The sequence below is a fragment of the Pelodiscus sinensis genome, chromosome 28 (genome assembly GCF_052426305.1).
Source record: "Pelodiscus sinensis isolate ZL-2025 chromosome 28, ASM5242630v1, whole genome shotgun sequence".
Taxonomy (NCBI): Eukaryota; Metazoa; Chordata; order Testudines; family Trionychidae; genus Pelodiscus; species Pelodiscus sinensis.
This window is the reverse complement of record NC_143079.1, coordinates 18,473,266-18,494,760: the sequence shown is the minus strand read 5'-3', so window position 1 is coordinate 18,494,760 and position 21,495 is coordinate 18,473,266. Positions and strand designations below refer to the sequence as shown.

General features: G+C 50.9%; 1 protein-coding gene and 3 non-coding genes across 7 annotated transcripts in view; 1 reads left to right on the top strand and 3 right to left on the bottom strand.

The window, feature by feature from the left end:
- The window catches only part of LOC142824070 (zinc finger protein RFP-like), a 246,383-nt gene that overhangs the window by 117,614 nt on the left and 107,274 nt on the right, over positions 1-21,495 (bottom strand). The gene's annotated exons all lie outside the window — the stretch shown is intronic.
- On the bottom strand, positions 14,853-14,926 carry TRNAI-AAU (transfer RNA isoleucine (anticodon AAU)). Its single transcript has one exon. It is a non-coding gene; the product is annotated as a tRNA-Ile (tRNA).
- On the top strand, positions 18,000-18,081 carry TRNAS-AGA (transfer RNA serine (anticodon AGA)). Its single transcript has one exon. It is a non-coding gene; the product is annotated as a tRNA-Ser (tRNA).
- TRNAT-UGU (transfer RNA threonine (anticodon UGU)) lies at positions 18,799-18,872 on the bottom strand. The gene has a single exon. It is a non-coding gene; the product is annotated as a tRNA-Thr (tRNA).

The window sequence follows — 21,495 nt, the reverse complement described above, 5'->3', positions numbered from 1 at the left end:
CTGGGGCTCACACAGGGAACATCAGAGGCTGCTCAGGGGGCCACATGCCCCCAAGGTCACCTTTTAAATGTCAGGGCAAGCCAGGATCTATCCCGTCCCTTCCCCAAGACCCCACCCCTTTGCTGAGCCCCTGCCCTCCCCAAACTTTTCCATGGACTCTTGGTTACTAATGGACACTCGCCACTAATGACATAATCACACCCCAGCCATTTTGCTAGGGCTGCAGCTGGGGAGAACAGTTTAATTTAAATAAACAGATTAAGCATTTGAACTGTCTCATGTTAGTTGATCAAACTTCATTTGAAATAAAGGAAAACATTGCGGCCAGCACACACGGTTTCAATGTTGCTTTATTTATGGCAGGGGCGGGGAACCTTTTCTGGGTCAGGGGCCACTGACCCACAGAAAAATCGGGAACCACAAAAGTGAGACACAAAAAAACTCCTCCTAAGGCCCCCAGCCCTCTGTGATGTGGCCCCCAACTCAGACACCTCCCTCCTCTGGTGTTCCAGCCCCATGGCATGAGGGGAAGGGACAGGCAGGACTGTGGTTCACATTTACTTTTCTAGGGCTGCAGAACTAGTGGATTTTGTGGACCTGCTTAGTCTATTGGCTTCTACTCGAAAACCTGAACCACTCAGCTGCCTCAGCTCTGATCTGAGCAGTGCCAGAGGGCCGGGGAAACTGGTAACTAACCCCAGTTCCCAGGCCTGACGGCACCTGCCCCACAGAATTCACACAGCAAACCTGGCTCCCAGAGCACAGGGGGAGTTGGGGGCTCATTGCTGGGCCATGGGGTGAAGCATTAAACCAGCCCCCTCCTGTGGGGCTGTGAGTGTTGCTGTCCCTGCTGTACAGACAGGGCCATGGAGACAGGGAGAGATTCACTGAACAGGCCAAGGTCGCCTAGCGAGTTAGAGACAAGATCTGCCCCCAGCTCCCTGCCCCACCCACCGACGTGCTGACTCCCTCGCTGCCAGGGGGCTGTTTGCATTGGCCTCTTCTCTCTGGAACCAGGTTTAAGCCACAGCTGAGGCTCTGGTCAGGGGGCTGGGTATGGGGGGTCTGAGTGTGGGAGGGAGAGCGTGTGTTCCTCTGGTTCAGCTTTTCCCTTTATTCTAGCCCAGCAATTGCCCTGCTGCAAAGCAGAGTGAAGAGATGAGGGTTGCTGTGAGCTGTGGTGCAATAGTCAGGGTCTTGGACTTCTAAGCTGTAGCCATTAGTGTGAGCTAGATTAGTCATTTGGAGGTTGGGGGTTCAAATCCCACCAGATTCACTTTAGCTGCTCTCTGATTTCCAGAGCAGCTTTTACAGAACAGTAAAAGAGTGTCAGGAAGCTTGTGATCCCAAGACTTCTGTGTGAGACTCCCCTCGGGGGGGCTCACAGGAGAGAGCCCCTGGGTACCACACACGGGCCACGGAGACCTGCTCCATGGTCAGCTGGGTGCGAGAGACGTGCCTGAGACTCCTGGTGGGTGTGTGGGCCCTGCCCTGCCCTTCCTTGAAAGAGACGGGACAAACACAGGCCGGTTGACAGGGGCTCTGACACTCCAGCAGCGGGGCCGTCCAGCCTTTCAGCTGGATTCAGACCAGGCTGGTCGGAGCCTCTTGCGCTCACCAAGGGGGATTCTGCACTTGCTGCCTTGGGAGCCAGGGTCACATTGCAGAGTTCCCACAGGGCAGGGTTTGGGTCTCAGGGTTTGGGTTGGAGTCCCTGGGATGGGGGAGGGGGGTTTGGTCCCTTCCTGAGGGCACAGAATTAACAAGAGAGAATTCCTTCCCCCGCAGCAATCTGAGTTGGCTAAAGAGTTAGTAACAGAATATTTTCCCAAGTTTAAATTGAGGAAAGAAAAGCCTCTGTGGTGTAGCGATCACTGTGTTTGTTTAACATACAGCAGCTCCTTAGTTCAAAGCCCTATAGAAACACAGGTTCTTGAAGTGTCCTCTCTGATGGGCCAGGCATGTTCTACTCTGAGCTGGGGGTCTCAGGGCTTGGGTCCCTTGTTGCCTTACTCAGGGTTGTGCAGAGGTGTCCTGGAAGCTCTGGTCAAAGGCTCTTTCACAGGCAAGTTCTTCTTGCTGGTCTCCTTCTTGGACCCCAGTTTATATAGTGAAAATTGAGTCCTGCTTAGCAATATCTTAACCAATTATTTTAGTATAATTTTGCTAACCAGTCATAAGATACTATTGTGATTTACCTAACCAATCATACTCCACCACCTTAGTTGATTTACACCTAGCAAAATTAATTATACAGCAGACAGAAACAGATCCAAACCAGACAGCGACCACACAGACAAACAATAGGAAAGGGAGGACAATAATCATAGAATGCCCATTGCACAACCACAACTATTTGATGTGTAAAAGGGAAGTCAAATCCCCCAGAGCCATTGATTCCCCTATGAGGGGCACGTACAATATACATACATTGCTAATGCTTAGATATATTTGCTATTTGTATAGGAGTAAGACATGACAAAGGTCAAGGCCTGTCACAGGTAATAACTTATAATAAGGAGACGAGGGGAAGTGAAACCAGTCTTCTGTTAAGTAGAGATATGGATAGATTCCACATCCTTTAAACTTGTGACCGGCTCAAGCAGGAAAGGAAAAAGGGAAGTATGGCTCGCCCATTGTTCAGCAAAAGTGAATGAATGTAACACAGCTGTAGCGGCAAAGTCAGCAAGTAGGCACTGTATTTAACCTCATTTGGAAAATTAACCTGACCTATAGGAATGCTAAATGTCAAAAATGAAGTAACCTATCATGTTAAGGCACCTAAACCAGGAAGGATGTTAACCCTATAAGAACCCCTGCCTATGAGATGTTGGGGGTCGGCTCTGCTTTGAACATTGAGTTCCTTAGCCGTACCTTGGTTGCAACCAATAAACTTGAGTTGGACCCAGCCTGAAAGTGTGACTCTCTTCTTGGGGTAAATCAGACTAGCCTCCAAGGGGACGAAACCTTGCAATTTATGCAACAAATTGGCGACCCAGATGGGACCTCCCTTGGACTACTCCGGAGTCGGACGACAAGATTCGCCGTAGGTGACCGTGAAGTGCGCACCGGACTGTTTGAGTCCGTCACGGCACCGAAAGCGTGAGTCGGGACATCCGGAAAGTTAAAGGAGTCTCTATTGAATGAGTCAACTAGGCTGTGAGGTCCGAAGAGAAGGCGCCGGGGCAGAGACAGAGTGAGTATACCGATAATTCCCTGTGTTTTGGGTAGTGTTGGTAATTCGAGAACTGTCCTTCGAGGACAGTGGGAACTTCGAATAAACACGGTGTATCCGGTAGGAAAACACGTATAGGGTAGGCGGGTCGCACCCGAATGGTAAAAGCCTCTGTAAGCCCCAGAAGGAACACCATGAACCCGTGGGTTGCGTGGGGAAGTTATGAGGAGTTAGGAAAACTCCAGTGGATTGCTTTTGTTTTTAGTAGGAGTACTCTTGTTCTTTGTTTTAATGATTTGTTGGAAACCTAAATTGTGAAACCACAGGTTTGTGTGTAAGCATGACTGTCGCTGACCAGGTCTGAGACTTAAGCTGACTCCAGCCGCCCCAAGAATCCTGCAAGGGGAAACCCGAGGACCAGGATTTCTTGATTGCAAGGGGGGTCAGCCGAACCTCGTGACCCAGCGAGTCTCCAAGCCCCTGTTTGTCTATATTTGTTGCTGTCTAATAGACCTCTCTTAAGTGTCACGGTTCCACAAGGGCACACCGGTGTCTCTAGTGAGACAGCCAAGCGCTGGACCCTCTGGGTTCGGACGCTAAAAGCTGGTGTGGTGTCATTCCATCGACACACGGAGCCGTGGTGAAAGCTTGTTGCCTGCATGCGTGTGTGTATAATAAATATATAGACATGGGTTCGGGAAGCTCCCGGATAGAAAACTCCGCAACCCCATTGGGATGCATGTTACAGAATTTTAGTAATTTTAAAAGTGACCATAGAGTAAAAATGGCAAAAGATGAGTTAATTAAATTTTGTCAACTTGAGTGGCCTACTTTTGGTGTCAGATGGCCAGATACGGGCTCCTTTGATGTAAACCTGGTATCCCTAACACATAGCGTTGTGACGCGGGACGGACAGTGGGATCACTTCCCATATATTGATTGTTGGTTATTCCACGTCCAGATCGACCAAAATGGATATTAAAATGTAGTATGGGTGTGTGTAAGGTCATGGCTGCAAAAGCAAAGACCTTGAGAGGTAAAAGCCCTGGAATACTGGCTCCCTCTAGTGATGAGGAATTTGAGCCCTATGGAAAGAAGAGGAAACCCCCTTCTTCTTCAGGAGGGTCTAGCCCTATTAGGGAGAATGAGAATTGTTCCTCTCCTGCCACTTCAGGAGGAAACAGTAACTCTGAAATCATAAGTGAACTTACATCTGAAAAGTTACCCCCCCCTTATCAGACTCCTGCTGGTCCTGGATTCACTTCAGCCCCCCCTGCAGAGGCTGAAGTGAGGGGGGCTGAGCCAACAGGGTGGACTACTCCATTCGGGCAAAAAAAAAAAAAAAGTACTTCTTGCGAAAAGGCCCATCAGATCCGGGATCATCATACCATCAGTACCCCCTTAGAGAAGTAATAGAGGAGGGAAGATAAGAGAGCGCAGAAGCAGATGGCAGTGCTGGCTGCAGCACTCTCCAGCAACCAGAGTCCGGACCATAAGGGGCCCCCTCAGAAAGGAAAGGGACGGGTAGCAGTTGATGAATGTGTGCACTGATGGGGAAAAAGGACATTGGAAGAGAGACTGCCCAAAAATTGAAGGCAAAGGGGAAGAAAAGACAACCGGAGAACCGCCAGATGCGGGCAGAATCCTCCGGAGAAGAATCTAGTTGAAGGGGACGGGAATCTAAGGCCACCACCCTACGAGCTAAAGCTCGAAAGGATCCCATGGTAAAAATAAGGGTGGGTGGCAGGGACTATGAGGCTCTGGTGGATATTGGAGCCACGTTCTCTATGATCCCCATAAAACCCCCTTCAGCTAAAGAAAGTGGAAAGCATGTGACGATAGAAGGAATTGAGGGAAAGAGAAGCAGGCTACCTGTATGTAGACCCCTCCTCACGAAGATTAGAAAAAAATTATGCTAGAGCATGCCTTTGTTGTTTCATCTGCATGTCCAGTTGCCCTGCTAGGGCGAGATATGCTAATTAAGCTGCAAGCTAAAATTTTCTTCCGTAGTGATCAGAATGTAGTGCAGCTGCCGGTGAAACAGGGCTCAAATTACCAGATGGCTCTCTGTGCAGCTGAGATGCTGTTAGAGACAAAAGGGACTGAGGTCTTAGAAGGAGTCAATCCATGTGTATGGGCAGATGAGACCCCTGCCCGAGCAAAGTTTGTGACTCCAGTAAGAATTCCTCTCATTGAAGGAGAAGGCTCTGTGGGTGTAAAGCCATATCCCCTGAGAGAAAAAAGAGCCACCTGGATAGGCTTAAAGCCATTAATCAAACAATTCAAAAGATATGGCTAGGTAGTAGAAAGTTCCTCTCCCTTCAACACCCCTATTTTAGGGATGCCAAAACCGGATAGCGTCTCTTATAGACTCGTGCAAGACTTACGGGCAATAAATAAGAAAGTTCTTGTAGACCATCCTATGGTCCCCAACCCACACACTATCTTAACACAAATTCCAGCAGACACAACAGTGTTTATGGTATTAGACTTGAAAGATGCTTTCTTTTCTATACCTTTACACAAAGATAGTTGGAAATTATTTGCTTTTGAATGGGAAGACCCGGACACCCATCACAAAACCCAGCTGTTGTGGACTGTGTTGCCCCAGGGTTTTGTGTCATCCCCCCATATTTTTGGGACGACATTGCAAAAAGACTTAGAAGACTGGAGGGGGCAGCACCCTGAGGTAGCTCTCCTCCAGTATATTGATGATTTGTTGATTACCAGTCCTGATATGCAAAAGGGAAAAAGGGCAACGGAGCCCCTGTTGAATGCCCTAGGGAAGAAGGGATATAAAGTTTCACAAGAGAAGGCCCAAATATGCACCTTCCTAAGCTATGAGATTGAAAAGGGAATGTGGGCTTTGAGCAAGGATCGAATCCAAGCAACTTCAGGAAATTCTCAAGCCCTTCTTAGCAAATAGATAATGACAGCCTCTACGGCTAGAAACGCAGGCAACCCAAAGATGTTTCACAACATATGAGTGGGGGCCATCCAGAGGAAAAAACATAACAAACAGTTAAAACCTTTCCCTCACACGCCGTTATAATTGGCTTGAGGGCGTGGGGGAAGGTAACTTAAAAGCCACCCAAATGTCAACCAGTAGAAATTGAATGTGAAGATGTAATCACTAAAAACTAAATCTGCCCTAACAAGGAGACACATTCTGCAACATAAATCTCCTTACAGAACATGAGCAAGTGATTCACCCCAGAGCCAGCAGCATAACTCAACTGCTGCAGCCTGGATGTTATGAAAATCATATACTGAAAAGAATTAGGAAGTGTGGGGGCTAATTAGAAAGCCCACTCTCCTTACCAAATTAATGCTAGACAAATCTGTGTAATTAAGAAAAGTCATTTAGCAGGATCAAGACAGATCATAAGAGGGAAAAAAAGGGCCCAGTCTGAAATACGAGAGGGAAACAGAACCATGCCACTGTTGGGGAGGGCTAGCAACTCTAAGGTAATTCAAGGGAGTGGAAGGTCACGAGTACCGATGAAGCGCTCTTGTTCTCAGAAAGTTGCAGCTCACTCGCACATGAAAATGGTAAGGAACTAGCTGTAACCGGTTCCCCTAACAGATCTTAGGCAGTATTTTAAGTTATAATAGGCCACTCCGATTGGGGGGGGGGGGAGAAATGTTTTCTTGTCTTTCAGATCATCAGAAAGCGCTGGTGCCAGTTGAAGAAAAACAACAACAAGAAACCATGGCTCTGTGTCATGACATAATGAGTTTGTGTTCTGTCCAAGTTTGTCTTGTGTGTCTTAATTGTAATACGTATTGCAAATGTTGTGAATAGAAAATTGTTTAGGCTAGGAGAATGTTAACAATGTCTCCACAGGTGAACAATACGAACTGGAAGGAAGCAAGGAGTACATCACGTGAACAAAAGGATGGGAGACAGGACTAGCTCCTTCCCACCAGACTAGTTTTGCTTTAATGGCCATTGCTAACTTGCCCTCATTTGGATATCATCAACCAGGACTTTAAGGACAAAATAGAGCCTCCCAATTGTGCACCATGCCCTGAACAGGCCCCTGTTCCAGAACCAGGACAACTGTCACTGGTCCTTACCTTGATGATGTTCCACACTGGTACAGACCAGCTGTGTGCTAGACTGGCTAATCAAATTGGCAAATGCCTGAGTAGGCAATGACAAGGCTTAGCAGATACCATCGCAGATTGGTTTGGGCCTGGAAAAATTGTATGAGAATCCAGACTTGTAAATGCAGTAATATCCAGTGCCCGTAAAGGCCTACACACCAGCCAAGCTAATCAATTGATCCTAAATAGTTTGAAGGATCTGTCCAGCTCTGTAGACCTAACCTGATGTTTGGACCAGAAGCTAATTGGATTGGAAGTAAAATAAAGAAATTAGAAGGCCAGTATTGAAGAATAAGGTAAGCTTTAGCCACTACCACTTAGTTCTTATGGTGGTGAGTCCCCAATCTCCCCTGTGCCTACCCATGGGAGTAGGGAAAGAGAGAATCCATGAGGACCCAAAGGCCCACCTGGACAGGGCATAGTACAACCATTTGTTTTTGGTCCCTCTGAGGATTCCTCACTCAGATCAGATCAGAATGGTAACCTCCCTGCTTGTACCAAAGCAGGGGCATATAGATAGAATAGAAGGCATTGCTTATTCTGAAGGTGTGGGAGCCTCCCTATACCCAGGGATTGTTGCACCCACTTTGATAAGGAAATTTTATGTACCTGCCCATTTAACATCATGACGAATCTGCCTAGGTTTGATGTGGTTGTCATAGAAAAACAAATGAACATCGAGCTGGTCCAAATGAACGGTACCTACTGGTGTTTGACTACCCAGACAGATCACTCCATCCTGCCCCTCTGTATATCCGTCTGTGTGCATAACAGTCCCTCATCAAGCGGCCTAACCGTCAATAGAATGTGGACATATCGCACTTTGGTAGTGGAGATAACCACACATGAGATGCTGAGTGGCACGGCGGAAGTAAGTACCAAGAGGAGGGTTTACTGGCCCTGCAGGCAAAGATCAAGAAGTTGGTGGCCAATGCCCAAAGATATATCGGGGCTGGCCGTCTGAGGTACACACAGATAGGGAAACACTGTGGACCGTGCCAAACACCTATCTCTGCAGCACTCAACCAGGCAGTAGAGGTCAAACCTATAATCATGGGCAGTGCCAGTAAGGCGACGAAATATCTTGGGGATGGATTTGAATAGTGTTTGCCAAATTATGTAGAGAGTTTTGATTTTAACATTTATAATAATGATAGTGCTGTACCAGCACTTCCAGAGTAAATTAAAATCCCTTAAATTGTTGTATTTAACCTAGTAGATTAAGAAGAACCCCAAAGTCAAGAGAAAAGAACTATAGGAGTAAACTGAGGCAGTCCATGGTATCTTGCTAAGGACTGACAAACTCAAATCATTAAGTCAGCCTGAGAAGCGTATGCTACAGCAGTAACTGCGACCCTGGTTCCCCTGGCAACCACATGCCAAAAAGGCCTCACTTTGATAAGGCCGGTATCAAGCAACCGCGTGAGATTGTTTTTACGGTTTGCTTCATTCCTAGGAAATAACCTTGGTTCCAAAAGAGCTAGCTGGCTTTTGGCTCAGAGAATAAAGACTCTTATGTCCATCAGCGCTGTGAAGTGCCAAGAACTGACTGTTGGCCAATGCTTCCCATTGCAAAATGATCCTACCCCGACTGCTTATAAGCCTCTCTCTTCTGGTCCTGCTTTCCCACCTGTTGGACACCAGAAGAATCGAAATATTACAGGGTGATGTGCTAGTAACCTCTCCCCTGCATGATGCTGAACCACGACTGTTTCAAAGAAAAAGAGGAAAACTCTTGTTGTGCTATGTTGGTACACATTCCTGTTTAGTTTTGTTTTGTTGTGATTATATTATGCTTAATGCTCTGTTTTATACCTTGTATAATTGCCTCTATATGTCGCACTGTATTGACTACTGTCAACCGTGAAATGCTTGTACATTACCAAAGATTAGCCAAAGAAGAAACTGATGAGGTATAAGAAAGAGAAAGCCTCTTGAGGGGGGAATTGATGTGTAAAAGGGAAGTCAAATCCCCCGGAGCCATTGATTCCCCTATGAGGGGCACGTACAATATACATACATTGCTAATGCTTAGATATATTTGCTATTTGTATAGGAGTAAGACATGACAAAGGTCAAGGCCTGTCACAGGTAATAACTTATAATAAGGAGACGAGGGGAAGTGAAACCAGTCTTCTGTTAAGTAGAGATATGGATAGATTCCACATCCTTTAAACTTGTGACCGGCTCAAGCAGGAAAGGAAAAAGGGAAGTATGGCTCGCCCATTGTTCAGCAAAAGTGAATGAATGTAACACAGCTGTAGCGGCAAAGTCAGCAAGTAGGCACTGTATTTAACCTCATTTGGAAAATTAACCTGACCTATAGGAATGCTAAACGTCAAAAATGAAGTAACCTATCATGTTAAGGCACCTAAACCAGGAAGGATGTTAACCCTATAAGAACCCCTGCCTATGAGATGTTGGGGGTCGGCTCTGCTTTGAACATTGAGTTCCTTAGCCGTACCTTGGTTGCAACCAATAAACTTGAGTTGGACCCAGCCTGAAAGTGTGACTCTCTTCTTGGGGTAAATCAGACTAGCCTCCAAGGGGACGAAACCTTGCAATTTATGCAACATATTGATAAGCAGTTTCTTGCCAGACAAATCAGTGTTTAACTAAGTTTTCTCTACCCATCTTGAGGTCTGTTTCTTATCTGGTAACAGTGGGTGCCATTAGGACAGGATCCCCTTCTCACAGCCTAGTGTGACACTATTTCAGTGTCATTTAGCTGGAATGTGAGTATGTGACTCCAGGCTTTACAGCTAATTGCTGCTGCTCTTGAGTCTGGCTGCAGAAGAAGGCTTTAGTTTAGACCTACTGAATAGCTACAGGCCTTCCAATAGGGTTACAGAAAAACCACATTGTTACAGATGACCTTTCCAGGCCAAAGATAGAAGGAAACCCTCAGGGGTGTTTCTAGACCAAGGTTCATTCAATTGGTTTGTTTTTTTTGTAGACCTGACCCTTCCGCACCCCTAGAGACTCTGGAACAAAGAAGACACATGAGAAGAACCCAACTTTCTTCCTTTTGCTGTGACATGGATGGATCTAGCTCAGGTTTCACTCAGGGGGTCTGTCTGAGTGTGAAGTACCTGTGACAGCCCCTGTGCTCCTCTGCCCCTCATCAGCAATGCCATATACTTGGGGGAGCTCTTGCCCTGAGACTTGCAGAAAGGACAACCTGGACAAAGAAGAACTACTCAGGTACCCTTTGATAGCTCAGCTGGCAGAGCAGAAGTCTGTAGCGTGTGCTTGGCAAGTGATCCTTAGGTTGCTGGTTCAACGCCAGCTCAAAGGAGCCATTCTTTTCCCTCCAGCCTGGCCTTAGCAGAAGACAACCAAGGTGGTTACCTTGGGTCCATGTCTTCAGAACCCTGCACTGCAATTGACAAAACAATGGTGGAGAGGAGCTGCCAATCACGTTTCTTGGGCTGTGCAGGTTCTGTCCACACACAAAAGTTCTTTTGGAACAATGGCCGTTATTCCACAATAACACTGCAAGAGTCTACACAGCAATTCCGTTATTTTGAAATAATTCTGAAGTATCAGACGGCTTATTCCGACTTCTGCAAACCTCATTCTACAAAGACTAACGCCTATTCCAAATTAGCTATTTTACAATAAGGCCTGTGTAGATGCGCCACTGCTGCTAGTTTGAACTAGCCCCTTCTTGTGGACATACTAAGACAGGTCGTCTACACTGGGGAGCCTGCCTCGGACTGTTCTGAGGTTTCCCTGCAGTGTAGACGTGCTAGTTCAAAATAAACTATTTTGGAATCACTATTCAAGGACAGGTTATTCCAAAATAAATGTGCCGTGTAGTCATAGCCAGAGGGATGAAGCAGCAGGAGGAAAGCCAGGAGTGCAGAGGCCAGCCAGAAAACTGAGTGTCCCCAATGCCCATGCACAGGTTACTGGGTAGGTCCCATGGTGTAACGGGCCGCACTAAGGACTTTGAATCCTGCAATCTGAGTTCAAGTCTCAGTGGAACCTGCTGTTTTGAGCTTGTTATTGTGAGGTTTTCTCACACTGCACAGCTATGTCTGTGCTGCAGGCCTTTTGCGCAAGAATGGCCATTCTTGTGCAAAAACTAGCGGAGTGTTTACCCTGCATGTGCATTCTTGCACAAGAAAACGTACAGTAAACCATTGGAAAAGAGGGCTTCTTGCACAAGAAGGCAGTGTGCACAGGCAAGAGGGATTTCTTGTGCCTAAAACAGCCATTAGAACTTTCTTGCACAAGAGAGTGTCCACAGATGCTCTTTATTAGGAGATAAACCATTTCACAGAGCTGGAGAGAACTTTGAGAGGTCATCTAGTCCACTCCCCATGCTCATGGCAGGGCCAAGAGCCATCCCTGACAGATTTGCCTCAGACGTCTCTAAATGGCTCCTTCAAGAATTAAACTCATAACCCTGGAATGGCAGTTCCAGGGGACACTTCTCCAGTGTTCAAACATCTAACAGATAATATGGCAAAAAGGAAGCCAAAGAGAATTGCACTTACTAGGAAATGTCATAACTATCACCTCAGACAGGACTTGAACCCACAATTCCAAAACCAATGCTTTGTTCATTATGCCACACTAGTGACACTGAGAAGACAGAAATTCCCTCTTCCCAATACACATTCTTCAACTTTTAGATAACAGAGTCGAGCTGTTGGAAGGAACCAGAAACACAGGAAGGGCTGAAAATCAGCTCTCAGGAGGCACCTCCAGCTGCCCCCCAAGTGTGGGTCACCCCACACTAGACATGGGTGAAACTTAACACCTTGACATCATGTCTCCCTCCCAAAGCCAAGGGCTTGTCTCCCACAGCCGCAGCCTCAGCAGGGCACTGCACTGGTGCTCACGCTGCTCCTGGGGAAAGGAATGGGTGATACAGGGGCTGGGGCTGGCGGGGAATGGCCGGTTGTCACTGAAGGGGAAGGATAAAACGCAGCCACATTGCTGAGGGCAGAGAGAGCAGCTGGTGCTGGGCTGGTGGCACCGTGGGACATCCCTGGGGGAGCTCTGCAATGTGACCCTGGCTCCCAAAGCAGCAAGTGCAGAATCCCCCTCGATGAGCACGAGACACTCCGACCGGTCTGGTCTGAATCTGGCTGAAGGGCTCAAGTGCCCCCGTGCTGGAGTGTCAGAGGCCAGAAAGACATAAGAAAAAGTAAACAAAGCTCACCACAAGGTACCACTGGGAGTTGATCCCAGGATCTCTTGCTTAGTAGACAGGGGCTTTAGCCGACTAAGCCATGGTGCCTTCCTCAGGGAGCTTGGTGAAACTGTTCTACTCTATGGTCCCAGACAACACCTTTGCCTCCCAAAGTGCAGCCAATCCCCATTTCCCTCCAGCCCTGGCAGTGTCTGGCTCCCTGGGCACAGAAGGCTACAGCTCAGTGGGCAGAGGCTCTGACATGCACATCTCCACCAGCTGCTTGGCCTGGGGAGTTGGCCTTGAGCTTTAGCATCGCTGAGGGGAGGGAGAAGTGCAGCAAACATTGATTGTCTGGATTGTAAACACCCTCTCTCCTGGCCACACACGGCACTTCTTGGTGTGTCTCAAGCCAGGCCCTGCAAGGAGCCACCAGGGCAGGAACCAGCCCTTGGAGCTCGGCTTGCACTGGAACCGGCAGTTTCCCACCACGTCTCGCTTGAGAAGAGGCGACTTGTTCCCCTTCTTCTCACCTCACGTCTCCCTTGTCTCTGTTCCCTTCAAAGGTCTCCTCTGCCTCAGGACCTGCCTCCTCAGGGCGCTGCCCCTCTGCCACTGGGCTGGGAGTGGGAGACCGCACAGTCTCTGCACTTGGGCTGAGAAGTCTCACGGGGACTCGTCTGTTGATGGGTTAGTCAGCCCGATGGCCAGCCGGATCCATTCCGTAGCGCTGCCCGAGAGGGAGCTTTCCCAGTCTCCACTGGTATTTCCTGGGGCTTTGTGTAGGGGGATTGGGCTTGGCATCTTCTCTGCTGGAAATGCCTCTTCTTTGGTAAGCAGCTCCCAGGAGCTCATGGAACTTCTTCTTCTCAGCTTGGGAAAGGGACAAGCAAGGTGCGACGGGACAGGGGTTTATGTGATGATGACAGGGGTGAAGAAAGCAAATCAGAAATTATTTTTTCACCTACTTAAGAACCAGGGTGACAGAATGAAACTGGTAAGTAACCGAGTTAAAAAGGGAGCATTTTTGCACCCAGTGGAACTCCTTGCCAGAGGATGTTGTGAAGATGAAATCTACAAGAAGGTCCAAAAAAAGAACTGGATAATTTAATGCAGGAAAGGTCAATCAATGGCATTTAACAGGATGGACAGGGCAGGTGTCCCTAGCTGGTGTATTCTAGAAGCTGGGAATGGAGGGATCACTTAATAACTGTCTGTGCTGAGGATTCCCTCCGGACAATGAAATTGGCTGCTGTTGTGAGACAGGATCCTTGGATAGTTGGACAACTGGCATGGCCCAGTCTGGCTGCTTTGATGTTCTATTTGGCTGTTCTTGTCCCCTCTGAGCAAGAGAGAATGGACCACCCCCCATCCTGAAGTGGACAGAAAATGGCCTGCGAAAGGCTAGTGTAGGTGAGCAAAGAGACATCTTTTATGTGTCCCTGATGGTCTAGTGGTTAGGACCCAGCCCTCTCACTGCTATGGCCTGGATTCAATTCCCAGTCAGGGAAACCAGCTGCAACTGTCCCAAAACATGTCCCTAGTCAATCTTCTTGCCACATGTTACAGCAGCTGAGACCTAGCATGGGGCTAACCCTAACCCCTCCCCCTTGGCTGGGCACTGCCTGGATTCAAGCCTCCCCAGTGCCAGCCTAAGGGCTCTGGAGAGGACAGGGCAGCTCCAGGGGCAGAGTCCTTTTTTCTGCAGTAGTGCAAACCCAGCCCCTTGGTTCCAACTAACTAACATTACTCCTCATGTTTTGCCCTCTGTGCCTCCCTCCCAACCTCAACATACCCCAGCACATCCCCTTCCCTCTCCCTCTCCCCCTCCCCCCGCTGGTAACACAAACAGGACTTTTCCCTGTTGAAAGAACAAACTCTCTGGTTTTTATGTGGGGAATGTAGAACTGGGGAGGGGCTGGGGAAAGACCCTGGGAGGGGGAGGAGGCTGGGAGGAAGGGCTAAGGCTGGCACCTTCCTCTGGTGGTCCCACTGCCTCATGTCAGGGGCCTCAGCAGCGCTGGGGGGTGGCTCCAGGGGGAGAAGCTGGTTCAGGGGAACTTGAGCTTCTGGGCCACTGAAGAAGGCCCCCAGCAGCAGCCTCTGTGCAGGGCTCACACGCTCCAGGCCTCCTGGTCATATTGAGTCTCCCCGTGTGGCTTGGGCTCCAGAGCCTGCCCCCCAGCTGGTGCCTTGAGGTAGCCACTGCTACAGCAGGAATTTGGGCATCAGGTCCCCTGCTTTTGGGGATAGGAAGCCAGGCCCAGGCCCTTTTAGCCACTGGGGCTGTGCAGGCTGGAGCCTCCCACTACCAGATCTCTGCCCTGCTTCCTGCAAAGCTCTCAGCCTTTTGCTTGTTTCTGCTTCCCTGTCCATAGCAGGCAGCTAAAGGAAGGGAAGTCACCAAACCAAACACCCTTGTGGCCAGCATGGGGCTTGAACCCATGACCTTGGCACTATTAGCACCACGCTCTAACCAACTGAGCTAGCCGGCCAACAAAAGTACAGGTCACCAGTGGCCCTTTCAAGAGAGGCACCTCAGGCAGCTGCAGGGACGTCTCTGCAGCTGCCAATGGCTCTTCTCTGACAGGGCCACTAGCGACTCGCTGTGACGTGGGCTGGCTAGTCCAGCTGGTTTGAGGGTTGGTCAAGGTGGCTGGCGGCCGGCAGACCCAGGGCAAAGAGAAGTTGGAATCTCTTGCTGCCAGCACCTTGCCTCCCAGCTTCTTCCCTGCCAGCAGCAGCAGAGTCCTGAGCTCTGCCCTTGATACCATGGGACCAACCACCCCTCACTCAACTGGGCCAAGCTGCTGCCCAGTTCATCCCACTGGGACCTGTTTTACTTGGGTTCCTTCCACCCAGAGCCCCCTTCTTCTCCTGGGCTGCGAGGAGCATCACTGGGATACTGTCTCATATCCCAGCACAGGGCCATCTCTCCAGTGACAGGAGACGGGGCTGGTTTCAAGATTTCTTTTAGCGCAGCAGCAAGCAAGAGGAGATGCAGGAAAATCAACCCCATTTGCAAGCTTTGTGTGACAGGAGGGGTGTGAGCTGGGGAACCTGCCCCCCCCCCAGAAGGGGCATTTGGGTGCACCCAGGGGCAGCAAGAATTCAGTCCCTCAGGCCAGTGCATTGGTGACAATGTGTGAGCCCTTCCATGAGCATTTTCTGCTCCCACTGGGAAAGGCAGCTGGGCAGGACCAGCCTGCAGCCCACGTCCCTTTCAGCCCCAGGTGCAGGAGGTAACAGAGAGGGGAGGAAAGTCCATGGCCAGAGCCTCCTCCCAGCAGTCTGGCCCTGCACAGAGTCTGTGCATGATGGCGCCTCTCCCAGCAGGGCGATGGCCTGTTCTCTGCAAAGTGCTCAGCTGTTTCATTTTTCTGCAGGCCCATTATATGTGTCCCTGGTGGCTTCATTTATAGTTTTCAGTCTTTACATTTGCATCCCTTTTTGGAAAGAGGGTGCAAGTGTAAACATACCCTAAGTAGCGAGAGTTGGCCTCCGTCAGTTGAGCCTGGCTGTGTCCCTACTTCAGGAACCCAAAGGGAGCAAAGAGCAGAAGTACTGGAAGCTGGTGGGGTACCCCCTGAATTTGATTTAGTGAGTCTTAGTTGGACTTGCTAAATCAAACTCCGGAAGATTGAAAGATAGTGGCCATTCCTCCCCCACTGGGTGTGATTCTTGTTCTTCTGCACAGCACAGCCCAGGCAGACCAAGGACCTTCAAATCACACCCTTGCTGAATTGATGGGAATAGAAACCAGACACAGCAGATTTTAACTTGTTTCAGTTGAGATGGGTTTGCCTGGTTTATGCGCATTGACACAGAAACACATTAGGGCTACGTCTACACTGGCACCCTTTTCCAGAAATGCTTAAAATGGAACCGTTTTACGTTATAAGTATTTCCGGAAAAAGCGCGTCTACATTGGCAGGATGCGTTTCCAGAAAAGCACTTTTTCCGGAACAGCGTCCGTGGCCAATGTAGACACGTCATTTTTGCGAACGTGGCTTTTTTGTGGAAAAGACTACTGAGCTGTCTACACTGGCCCTTTTCCGGAACAGTTTTTCCGGAAAACGACTTTTGCCCGAACAGGAGCAGCATAGTTTTTCTGGAAAAACACTGACAATTTTACAGTAGATCGTTATTGCTTTTCTGGAAAAGCAAGCAGCCAATGTAGACAGCTGGCAAGTTATTCTGGAAAAGCGGCTGCTTTTCTGGAATAAGTGACCCAGCTTAGACACAGCCCAGGGGTTTGTAGTAATCTCTGCACATCAGAAATGCAGAGTGAGATGCAACTGGAGATGCAAAGGTTTCAAAGAAGTTGATCAACCTCTCAGGGGGCACTTGGAGTTGAAACAGGGACCCTTTTGCCTATAGTCAAACACTTTACCACTGAGCTACACCCCCGTTACGCTTGCTTCTTTGCATCCAGTGTTAGGAAATTAGCCGCTGGCAGCAGTGTCTGCAGGAGCAGGTGGTGCCTTGCACACATGGCGGGGGGAGGACGGCCCTCTATGGGGTCAGACATGTGTGGTGTCCCCCCACCTACAATCAGCATGACACGTCACGATAGCGCATCACCCCCTGTGCTCCCGCCTGCCCTGTGTGTGTTGCAACCTCACAGCACTCGCCTGATGTTCCCTCCCCGGTGCCCGAGGACATTTGGGAGGCCTCCTGCATCTGGGGGACCGGTTCCAGGGTGAGGGTCACGACGTTCCTGGAATCCTCCTTCTCCTCATCCTGGAGCTGCTGGTCATCTGGGTGGTCATCCTGAAGCTGCGGCCGCTGCTGCCCAGGTGTCTCCATCCCAGACTCCACAACTGTCCCTGGAGACAGGGTTCCCCAACCCCCAGGACTTGGTCCAGTTCCTCATAGTCTGCACAGTGCTGCGATGCTTCCCCAGTGCGGGAACTGCGCTCACAGGTCCTCACATACCCCTGCCGCTATTCCTTGACTTTGGCTCTGACTTGGTCTGGGGTGGGGGGAGGTGGCCTTTCTTTGCAAGGCCGTCAACCATTCAGCCATAAATATTTGCATTCCTCCGCCTGGACTGCAGGGCCTGCAGAGACTCCTCCTTGGACCACAGCTTTATCTCTGGCCCCTACCATGAGAGGGCCCAGCACTTGCTGCCACTTGCTTGCTCCTGCGATGTATCCCCGGAAGGGCCAGAGGGGTCTCTGGGGGCTTGTGCCTGTGACATGGCTCTCCAAGAGGCTGGAAGCGCTCCATCTTAGCCGACTGGATAGCGAAATTATACTAAAATAATTGGTTAAGGTAGAACTAAGCGGTACTTGAATTTCTCTTTATAAACTGGGGTCCAAGAAGGACACCAGCAAGAAGAAGAAAAGGGGAGAAGAGAAGAGGAAGGAAAAGGCAAAGGAAGATCAAGAAGGAGGAGGGAAGACCTTGAAGCAGAACTCACTTCCAAGGCAGCCTAAGAGCAGAACGGCCGGGACTCCTCTGCACAGCTGTTGCAATGGTTTGCTGTGTGAACTCTGTGGCAGGTGACATTAGGGCTGTGCACTGGGATTATTTATCAGTTTCCCTGGATCCATTTCGCCCAAAGCTGTGATGGCCGAGTGGTTAAGGCGTTGGACTAGAAATCCAATAGGGTTTCCCTGCGCAGGTTCAAATCCTGCTCACAGTGAGGTCTGTGTTTTGCCCACACCTCTACCTCGGGCAACAAGGGCCTCTGTGAGTTACCAGCAGTGGGGCTGTTACTGTTGGCATCAGGACTGGGTTAAGGGTTGAGCTAGTGGGGCAGCTGCCATCAGGCACTGCCTGCCTGGCTCCTGGCAGGCTGCAGCAGTTCCCTGGGGCTGCATTAACCTCCCCAGCACCTGTCAGCAGTGCCCTTCCCCATACAGCTGTGGGGCTCTGCATGGCCTGCCCCAGGGGACCCTGGGTTGCACGCCAGTGGTGGTGGCAGGGCCAGGCTGGGCAGCACAAGAGCATCCTGCCACCACAAGCTCCATGCAGGGAGGGGGAGGGGCTGTATATGCACTGTGCACCCAGGGTGGAGCTGCACATGCACCATGAGCTGGGGGGGCAGTGCCACATGCCCAGAGCACTAGAATGGCTCAGACTGTCTGTGGTCAGCATCTAACTAATTGCACCATTAGGCCATGTCTTCACTCAGGTGGAGATTTCTGCTGCAATCCATCTCCCAGAGTTTGATTTAGCAAGTTTGATTTAGCAAGTCTAGTTAAGACTCTCTAAATCTCTAAATCAAACCCAGAGGGCACCTGCACCAGCTCTTTGCTGCCATCCTACTTCCACTGTTAGGACACCAGCAAACAGTAAAACCAACTCCAGATATGTGTTGGGATATGGTGGAAAGAAGAGACACATTGGCCTCACCAGAAGGCACCACTGGGAGTTGAACCCAGGATCTTCTGCTTACAAGGCAGCTGCTTTAACCAACTAAGCCATGGTGCCCTCCTTGAAAGTGGCCCTCAAACTGTTCTACTTTATGGTTCCAGAGAACATGTTCCCATTCCAAAGTGCAGCCGTTTACCGTTCCCCTCTAGCTCCTGCCGTGTCTTGAGGTCTGCGCAGCCTAAGACGTTAGATTGGCAGCTGGAACCCAAAACCTTTTTAGCAATTGTAGCCCCAGGCCCCAAAGGGACAGACACAAGGCAGCCGCCTGGTCCTAAGGCCGGGCCTGCAGCCAGGGGGAGGGAGAAGAATCTCTCCTTTCAGGTGGAGTTGAATCAGCAGCCCCACTAGCTCAGTTGGTTAGAGCCTGGTGCTAATAATACCAAGGTCCTGGGTTCAAGCCCCATGCTGACTACAGAGATGTTTGGGGAGGGATAGCTCAGTGTTTTGAGCATTGGCTTGTTAAACCCAGGGTTGTGAGTTCAATCCTTGCAGAGGCCATTTGGGTCAAAAATTCATCAGGGATGGTACTTGGTCCTGCTGAGAAGTCAGGGGACTGGACTTGATGACCTCTCAAGGTCCCTTCCAGTTCTAGGAGATAGGCAGTCTCCATTATTATTATTTTTTTTTTAAAAAAAAAGCAACCTAAGGGGCCTTTGCTGATCCCCAGCCACAGGCCTCTGCTCTGCCAGCTGAGCTTTGGAAGGGGCTGGGGCAGGCTGCTTTGCCCAGGTGGCCCTTGGGTGAGTGTTGGGGCAGGAGAACCCAGCAACACAGGGGGCTCTAATGGGCGCTTCACCTGCAGAAGGACCCTTGAGTGAAACCAGGCAGAAACACAGTGTCGTGCTGCCCCTTCTCCTGCCTGGGCCTGGCCTCCCTCCCCCGCCCGGCACCACAGAAAGCCCCTTGGCAGAAGCCAGAGGCCTCAGGCCTGTCCCCTCTGAGGGGCTTGTGCCTTGGTCCTGGCTCTCTTGGCTGCCCTGCCCCCTGAGCGCTGCGGCCAAAGGAGGCAGCCAGGCAGGAGAGGGGGGAGGAGCAAGTCCCGCTGAGGCCGACAGCTCGGGCTCAAGCCTCCAGCCCCAGCACAAAACCTTCAGCCGGGCCCGTGTGGCTCCCTCCTGCCCCCGCACACGCTCACAGGGGGAAACGTGCCCCATGTTCCATCCCCGCGCCAGGCCTGGGCGACGGGCTCAGCCCTCGAGCAGCCCACAGGGCCTGTGAGGGACGGACTGAGAGCAGGGCCCCACTGACACCCCCCGTCCTGCCCCACTGGCCTGCGTGCGGCGCTGGCGCGGGACAGGCAGGAACGGCAGCCGGGGAGAAAGCAGCTTGGACTGACGGGCGAGTCTCACTTGCTGACCAGACTCCCAGGCCCTGGGCTCTGGGGCCAGCCCCCCTGTGGGTCAGAGCCCCCCGGCCACAATGCTACTCCAGGGGGCCTGGTTCCAGGGCCACCTAATCCCAGGGGCTGGGGGCTGGAGGCCTTTGCCCTGGAGTCTCAGAGCTCCCCAGTGTCGGCTGCCGCTGGCCTGAATGGTGCTGGATGCTCCTGCTCCCCTCCCAGCAGGCTGGCCCTGCGCAGGCTCTGTGCTCGCTGGAGCCTCCTCCTGCCAGGTGCCCGGCCTGCTCCCTGCAAAGCCTCAGCCTGGCTCCTTTCCTGCCCTCTGCTTGCAGGGCCCCTGGAAATGGCTCTGGGCGGATCCCTGAGCCTCAGCATTGGGTGCAGCACTGCTGGGCCCCCAGGAATCTCCTGCAGGGCCGGTGGGATGTAGAAAGCTGCTCCCTGGGAACCTTTCCCATGGCAGCACCCCCAGTCTGGACAGTACCTGCCTGGCCCGGCCCCCAGCCCGGCCCCCACCCCAGGGTGGGCAGCATTTGTGGGGACAGGTAGGAGAGGCCCCCCTCCCCTTCCCAGAAGAGTAGACTCCCCAGGGTGGCAGAGGGGGCTGTGATCCCAGCCTGGGGCCAGGGAAGCTGCTACCAGCTCGTGCGGGGCAGGAGGAGCCACCCCAGAGAGGGTGGGGAGGGGGATCAAGTGGGGTGGGGGAAGATAAGAGAGGTGAAGGGGAACAGGGACGTGTGAGATGGGGGCAGGAAGGGGAGGCAGGAGGCGCTGAAGGGAGGTTGGGGGGATCATGCCAGTCATGCAGGGGTGCAATGGAGGGAAACTTGGGGGGGGGTCACAGGAAGGGAAACGGGGCAGGGGAGGTTGGGAGGAGACAGGGGGAGCAAGAGCAGCCTGGCTGGGGAAGGGGAGACACAGGGCAGGGCTTGTACAGAAGGAGATGGGGAAAGATACAACGGCAACTCCCCCACCACCGTGGGGCAGAAGTGGGGGCAGAGGTGCCTGGTGGTGGCACTTCTGTGCCCCAACATTTCTGAAGTTTATAACCAGGGTGTCGAAAATGCCCCCTGCCTCTGTGGGTGCCTCTCCCTGCGCCCCTCCCTCTGCAGGCTCCAGTCCCCCCGGGGGAAGAGCTGCCCCCCCCCCAGGAGCCTGAGGGGAATTTCTTCTGTGAATTTTTACGTGTAGATAACTGCAAACACTGATCTGTTAGGGACTGGTAATGGTTTATTTCCATATTTGCATATTTGTTATTTGCATAATGTATATGCAGATATGTAAATATGTTACCAGTCTGGCAAAAGTTTGTGAATGGGTTTGGCTGTCCATGGTATTACA